Here is an 8,447-nt window from a genome sequence, read left to right on the forward strand (position 1 = left end):
GCATTAAAACCAAAGGAGTCAGCATAATAATAATAAAAAATGTCTAAAAAGTAAAACACAGGAAGACAAGGCATTTGGTGGACTTCTTTACAGAGGGAATTCCACAACAGTGCCACCACTAAGAAAGTCCTGCTCTTGGAATCCCACAATCAAACATTTTCTAAAGGTATATGCATGATGGCTGAGCCGCATTGGTCTCAAAGCTTGAATAGGTTCATGTAGGCAGTCTTTGAGAAAAACATGTTACTAGACTGTTGAGGGCTTTAGAGGTTAACACAAGCACTTGAAATTGAACCAGGAATGCATTTGTAACCAATGAGTTTTTGTAGGATAGTTGTAATGTGATTAGGGATGTACAAATCTGCCAATTATAGTTTCTCTCAGTTTCTCATTTTCCCAGTCTTAAGTTCTATTTGCCATATTTCTGCATCACTTTGTGAAATTCATCAGCATGTTAGTGTGCATTATACATATTTTTATTCTCATGTTTAAAGCATTTCCCCCTAAATAATGCAATTTGTATGTGATTTTCAGTAATATATGCATTTGTATGTACACTTTCCACTAGTATACACCTTATTGTACACATTGGTTGGTTGGGAATTCAATCAGAGAATTTGGATATGTGCGAATTCTCAAGGATAGCTGTGTTTAAGTTTGATTACTGTTTCCAGAAGTGTGAATTAAACCATTCCCCACCCCCTCATCATTAAATATTGTAAGCTCAACATGCTCCTACCATCATCCTGATGACAGTATTATTTACCACATACAGTTTCTGACCTGCTTATAAAGGTTCATTTCAATAGCCCAGTCTGGATACAATTAGTGCATAAATAACTGAGGCCAGATTCTTCTTTTCTAGGTTAGGTCACAGTTAGCAAACCAGCTGAGGCTAGTAAGGTGATCTGTCCACTTCTGCATTCAGGGATAATATTGGGACCAGGAACACACTGAGAATGGAATGCATATCTGCACCCAAAGCAAATACTGAAAAATAGGTCCATTTATTATAGATCACTTTTTGTATTTGTCCTTTCTGGCCATTTAAAAAACATATTTGGTATTTTGCACAAAAATATGATTTAAATGTTTTTACATATCTGTGAAATTCAGTTTATTATTCAAAATGATTTAATAGGCTCTTGTAAAACAATGGCAAGGTAATTGGACTGGTGTTTTAATTTTATATGTATTCTCTTTTGTTAAGTAATTAGATGTCATGAAGAAACAGCTGATTATTAACAAAAGCTTTCAAAATAACGCTACCCTTTTTGTGATAATTGTATTTCCTCTTTAAAAATATGAATTAATCAAACTTCATATCATGCCACTCCAACATAGTCTTCTCCACAGCCCAGTTTGTTTAAATATCTTTAGTCCCATTGAAGTCAATGGTGGAATAAATTGGTTTAAATCCTTGCATATCAGCTTACCTGACGTGGATTAGGCTAACATTATCCTAATTTACAGCTGAGTACATTAGAGTATAAAAAGGAATTTGGCTCATCACTCTATTGCTGTTGTGAGAACTTGGCTTAGCGACTTGTACAATATCATACTGTGTGACAAAACTGGAAAAGAGAATCCCCCACCTGAAACTGTACATTAATTCAAATTAGAGCTAATGTTATCTCGCCATATTAGAAAAAAAGACAACAATGAACAGGAAGTCAACATTAGTGTGAGAAGGCATTTAGTTACTTCTTAGTGATATATTATTTTTATCCAATATTAACTTGTTTGAATTTTTAAAACATTACAAATCAAATTGGTCAAACAAACTGTACAACCATAATTTTATACTAGTTCTTTTTGGGGCTACACTTCAGAAGATTTATGCTCGTATATTATTACATATTAAGTTAAATACATGATACAGCGAATCTATGATAGTAAATCCTATTAAGGAAAACTTTAAAGGATGTTATACACTAAATTTGATATATAGATCTGAATTTGCAATTAGAATAATCAACTGAAGTCAGTTTTACAGCTTAATGATGTTGTCAAAGTAAACTTTTTTCCTTTAAAAATGAAAAATATTAGTTTTGTATTTTAAGGTCCATTTTTGCAGCTTTGTTTCTTCAGTTTTCTTTTTCATATCTCTCTCCCTCCAAACTACCATCTATTTATCAATGTACAGCTTCTGAATATAGATGGGTTGTTGTTAAACTTGGACATTTAAATTTAAATTATTTCACTTTTTAAAAATGCTTGAATCATGTAGGATAAAAATGCAGTGCTTCTAATTAGATGAAAGAACATCAAACATGGACTTCCAAATAATAAATGTCAGGATTAGGTAACAAAACTCAAGAAAATAGTTCACCCTTCTAATTCAGAGGATGGGAGCTACCCACAGGTTTGCCCTACTATGCCAAGAAGACATGAACTACAAAATGCTCCTTCTTCAGAAACCTATTAGTTTCTCCCAGACACTAGAGAGACCAGAAGCATCTTGCAGATAAACCCAGTTAGTTTCTCACAGATAAGCCCAGTTAGTCAAGCCCTCTTGGAGACGTTGAGCTAGCTGAGATGTCAGGCAGCTCAGACACACCAGAGGACATACTGCGGCAGCTCATGGGAAGAGCCTAGGCCCTGCCATACTTCTAACCACAAGCTTATCTGCCCCCCCCATATTTTATTCAAGTTGGCACCCTTGCTTACATGCATGATCCTTCAAATGCAGTGATCTGCAGCTCCACCCCCAGTTATCCAGAGTGCCATTTTAAAAATGTTTCACTGTGTGTAATCTTGCTCTTTGGGAAATGTGGTATGGACCTTTTTTGTACACCTTACCCCACTAAGTTGACTGAAAGGCTGGACAAGCTGTGGTCACCACAGTGGACACCCTTGGACCAGGGTTGGACTTTGGTCTTTCAAATTTCAGTGGTACCCTGTGTGAAGCCAAAATTTGGCACCTCCTGCCTCTCGTCTTCCATTCTGATAAATTCACTACACCATAGTTCTGACAACCTGCAGCACTCACTAGGCATGGCACTCAATGTGGTAGAACTGGCTGCACCATCTGAAACCTGCTTCTGCTTGGAGGACTCCATGGACCCAAATAAACACTCTTGTTGTTAAGTACCCACTACTAGAGGCTGCAACTGGAGGAAGAAGCCCACCAGCCATACATAAGGCAAGACCAGGCCTACCCCAACTTTGTGGGCATTATCAAACCTGCATCTCTAGACCATAGTTGTCAACGTTTCCCTTTTTTAAAGGGAAATTCCCTTATTCCGAACAGGATTCCTTGCAAGAAAAGGGAAAAGTTGACAGCTATGCTCTAGACCTGTCACTCCTCCACTCTGGAAGACTTGTGTACCATGCTGCATACTAGTAATTAACTGCAACCCAGCTGCATTTCCCAGTAATGATGTAAACTGCTTCACTGTTTATATCTTAGCTTATAACTTCAGAAATTTTTCTGTTATATTGTAGCCACAATAATCTTCTCATGCAAGCCAAATATCCCTACTCATGTAGAAACCTGTAGAAATGTGCCTCTTATCCTACCTGTTTTACATGGGAGGGTCCTCTATAGATAAACAGATCAACCCTCTTCCAAATAGCCATGCTAACTAGATACAAGATCAAAAAGCTGAGAGGAAGATTATATCTGTAGTTTAATTAGGAACTATCAAAGTATTCAAATGTCCATAAGCAATTACATATTCATAGAGCAAACAAACCAGAAAAATCCATGTTAGTTAGATACATTTTTCTAGTCATCTTTCATAATAATGCAATGTATTAAAAAAGTTACAGAGCTTGTTACTATAATTTTTTTAATTACCATATATTTTACACACTTATATTGGAGCTTTAATTATTGTACAAAATAAATTTATTATTTGTTTGTAAAGATGAAGATTTTGAGTTGCATCAGTTTTTTTTCATTGAGAATGTCAAATGTATATTATTATAAGGAATTAATCAAGTTCAAGGACAAAGATGTGTATGTATAGAAACATTTTATGATTATATTACTGTTAATAGGTACGTTATTAAACTAATTGTAATATTTAGTAATAGATTTTTCTGCAATGTTTCTAAGGTACTACCATCTGACTTTTCACTTAAAGTCCTCATATGCACAGATAGACAAATTAGAATTAATCCTATACTGCATAAAACAACAGAACATATTTCATAAGGATATGGAGAAGATCTTCACAATTCACTTATAATTGTTGTTGAAATAAAGGATGAGATAGTAATTAAGCAAATGGAACAACAAGCTATCCTTAAGGTACAACAAGATAGCAAAGAAATTGCAAAAACCGAAGCCAAGATTAAGGGCATTGACACACTTAAGTGGTGGGCTACCCTGCTTGGATGGAGTGAAAATACATCTGTAGTTCTTACTACAATAGCACTGCCTAAAATGATCTTGGCATAGCCACAAGTAGCAATAGAAATAGTATATATCTAATTAGCTGAATGAAATCAAGCAATGTGATCCTAAATACCACATGACCTAAGCACCATACATACAAGATTAAAACAACATTTCTTGATGAACATATCTGAGGTAAGAGTTTCACAACCAGGGTGCCAGCATAGAAAAGGTCTATCTCTAGTAGTAATCCATTTCACTACTGAAGGTGGAACCACCTGGAGTGGAGCATGCTATGAAGACCTTAACAATTGAGCAGGTTCATACTGAAGCAGGTACTCTTTAAGATATCCCATTTTAATTGTATCCATAAAAACACTGGCAGCACTTGTGAGAAGTAAATTGTTCTATCCACCCAGTTAATAGTTTAGCTGCTGTACTTGGCAGCACTTGAAATTTCTGATCAATCTTCATCAGCAGCTGTTATATAATGCATTGCAATACTTTAACCTTGATGTTATCAAAACATGGATAATTATGATATGATCATGTTTTTCCAGAAGGGACTGCAGCTGGCTCATCAGTTCATGCTGGTAGAAGGCACTTTTTGACCAGATCATGCCACTTAGCTTGGGCATCCGTCTGCAATGCATTCCCCAAGCTGCAGACTTCCATTAGTGGGGATGCACCCACATTAACAAGCAGAAAGTTTCTACTAGAAACCCAGTAACCTGAGCAACTGAACTGTCTTTCAACATTTTGTTTCAACTGGGCTTAAGTTTATTAGGCCAGTTCATTACTTACTTGTGGTTCTGGACTTAGATAAACTGTTTCAGTTTCCCAAAGACAAATCCAATTTTCTGATACAGTGGTACCTCATGTTATGAACTTAATTCGTTCCGGAGGTCTGTTCTTAACCTGAAATCGTTCTAAACCCAAGGTGCGCCTTTGCTAATGGGGACTCCCGCTGCTGCCATGCCGCTGGCATTTGATTTCCATTCTCATCCTGGGGCAAAGTTCTCAACCCGAGGTACTACTTCCAGGTTAGCGGAGTTTGTAACCCAAAGTGTTTGTAACCCGAAGCGTTTGTAACACGAGGTACCACTGTATTTGTTCCTTGTAAATCAGTATCCATACTTTTTACTTTTTTGGAATCTCCAGGTAGAACTGGGAAAGATTCTGGTCTGAAACGCCGGAGAATCACTGCAGTCACTATATACAGTACTGAACTAGAGGGACTAAGGCAGGGGTCAGCAAACTTTCCACTGTCCCTCAGACCTTGTGGTGGGCCAGACTATATTTTGACGGGAAAAAATGAACGAAATCCTATGCCCCACAAATAACCCAGAGATGCATTTTAAATAAAAGCACACATTCTACTCATGTAAAAACACCAGGCAGGCCCCACAAATAACCCAGAGATGCATTTTAAATAAAAGGACACATTCTACTCATGTAAAAACATGCTGATTCCCGGACTGTCCACGGGCCGGATTGAGAAGGCGATTGGGCTGGATCTGGTCCCCGGGCCTTAGTTTGCCTACCCATGGACTAAGGTGTGACTTGGTATAAGGCAGTTTCTTGAGTTCCATCCCAAGACTATGTACACTTGCAGATACTCCCAGGCATGCATGCATAAAACTCCCATTGAATACACTGGGACACACAACTGAGCAGAAATGCATTGGGTTGGACTGAGGTTGGACTGAATGGACATTTTTGATTGGCTACTGACACCAGTCTCTCCACTGTGAGACTGAAGTTTGTACTAACCATTCTACAGTGCAATTATTTTGTTTGATTTTACTTTTATTTGGGGTCTATAGGGTGTAATGGGAGGGGTAGTATCGCTAGTGGGGGACATAACATGCTCCTTCTGAGATAGTTTGTCCACCTTTGGTCCCCCCCCCTACACTCAGTCCTCACCTGCAGCTCCCAGAAGCTATCAGCATGCGACAGTGTGGCCAAACCCTGGGAAACAGCTTTGACAGGCTGGCTAAACCAGGGGAGGGTAGCTGATGGGTCTCAAACTCCCAGTGAGTTAGGGTCTTTCCCTGCATACAAAGACAGGCTCCAGCAAATTGAGCAGGCAAGACCAATGGTCCAATGGTCAAGAAGGAGGTTTATGTGTTGTAGAGGGAAGTGAGGGGCATATGGGGCTCATCAACCTGGGAAGGTAGCTCATCTGGAAAAGGAAAATTCTGATCTTAAACCTCCGCTGCTTTGCAGGATATATTCAGAAGAAGAGAAGACTAAGAAGTGAACCCTACACCAATCTGGAGTAGAGTCCCTAAGACAGTTGGGTGACGCCATGTAAGTCTTATTCTAGGAACTCCTGCAGCCAAGTTGGTGCCAAATGTATTGCTCTGATTTCCTTTGGATCATATCAGCAAGGCCAAGAAGGGGGTCTTGTCATCTGGGCATCGCAGCACCTCCATACACACTGCCCAGGCTTGCTCCCTGAGGAAGTCACTTTGGTGCTGCTAATGCAGCAGCATGACTTCACCCCCAGAAGCGCACTCCATTGTCTCTCAAGACAGATGGATGCCAACAACAACTTTTATTTACAGATTTATATACAGCTTCACAAACAAAAACTACAAGGAGCAGCATACAAGAAGATAAAATACCAAATATTACAGGCCAAGGAAACCAAAAGCAATAAAAGCATTTTTGCAACTATACAGTTAATATTCCAAAAAATGACCATACCACGCCTCAGGGAAAGCCTTCTTAAACAAAAGATGTTCTCAATAGCCACCTAAATATCCATACACTTTTTAAAAGAGGAAACAGTGGTGGTGAGAGAGAGAACAAGAGAGTGGATGAAAACTGGGGTATCTCTAGTATACAAGAGTGTCCCTGATTTCAACTTTGAAATATTGAGTTTGTCCAGGTGTTAGTTAGTGATGCTTTCCTTATCAATCTAGAATGGCGACCACTCCCCTTAGCCCACTTTCTCTTCCCCAGTCCCATTTTCTCTCCCACAAAGATAGGAAAAAAGGGAACCACGGAAAGCAGAACAATTGAATTTCAATTCAATAATTAATCAAACTTACTTTGCCTTCACGCCATCGTTTTCCTGAATCCGCTCATTCTGGTGCCAGGGTCAGCCATGGGTCCATTTCTTGCCTCACAACACAGCGCCCTCAGAGTCCTCTGTGTAAAATCCTGTCACATAATCGCTTCTTCTATCTCTCCTCAGCATTGTTGTCCTCCTCACACGTATGGCCTCTCCCGCTCTCTCTTATGCTTTCTCTGTTTCTCCCTGCCCTTCCCTCACGCTCCTTCCATTTTCCCTACATTCGTGCAAACAGCTACTTCATAGACGAAGAGGAAGTCTGAGGTAAAATGAGAAACAAACGGAAAAGTGGTCTTCACTGTCATTCCCCCCCCCCATACATGCGTTGTGTATAAATAGTACAGCTGATGGCTTTTGACAGTTGAGGTGTGTATGTTTTTAGGAATCACTTTTTCTTACGATTGTAGGCTGTTTAAAATTGTTTTTAATATGGTGTTTTAATGCTGCAACACCGCCCTGGAACCTTAGGGCAAAGGGCAGCTAACAAATGAACCAATGAACGAACAAAATATCTATATCTATATCTAATCTATATCTATATCTATATCTATATCTATATATCTGAGGGGGACATTTATCAGTAACACCCATATAAGGCCCTTCTAATGTGAACATACACAGCTTTTTCTATGCAGCTGTAGGAGTCTAGAATGTTCAGCCCAGGCAACCTGGGGAAATTGCCATGGCAACCAACTGGCACAGGTGGTTGGCAGTTAGGTAGCATTAAGGCCCAGGGAACCTACTGGGTTGCAGGCCTTTCTAGAGAGCCAAGGAAGTCAAATGGACAGTTCTCTCTCTCTCTCTCTCTCTCTCTCTCTCTCTCTCTCTCTCTCTCTCTCTCACACACACACACACACACACCCCTGCTCTATCTCCCTGCTGACCAAAGAGGAGAATTCCTGCCACATATTTTCTTTTTCCTCATTGTCCAGTGTAGCCTTCCAAATTCTGTATGGGACAAGGCTTTGTAGCGGGGTTTCAACCCTTATCAGTGAGATTAAATAACTGCAAAACCATGTA

At 39.3% G+C, this 8,447-nt stretch overlaps 1 long non-coding RNA gene across 2 annotated transcripts in view; it reads right to left on the reverse strand.

The window, feature by feature from the left end:
- The window catches only part of LOC128398493 (uncharacterized), an 88,606-nt gene extending 80,642 nt beyond the window's left edge, over positions 1 to 7,964 (reverse strand). For both annotated transcript variants that reach the window (XR_008327144.1, XR_008327145.1), the window contains exon 1: positions 7,405 to 7,964. This is a non-coding gene — a long non-coding RNA (uncharacterized LOC128398493). The remainder of the gene's footprint in view (positions 1 to 7,404) is intronic.
- Positions 7,965 to 8,447: the final 483 nt, after the last annotated feature.

Source organism: Podarcis raffonei, chromosome 12 (assembly GCF_027172205.1).
Source record: "Podarcis raffonei isolate rPodRaf1 chromosome 12, rPodRaf1.pri, whole genome shotgun sequence".
NCBI lineage: Eukaryota > Metazoa > Chordata > Lepidosauria > Squamata > Lacertidae > Podarcis > Podarcis raffonei.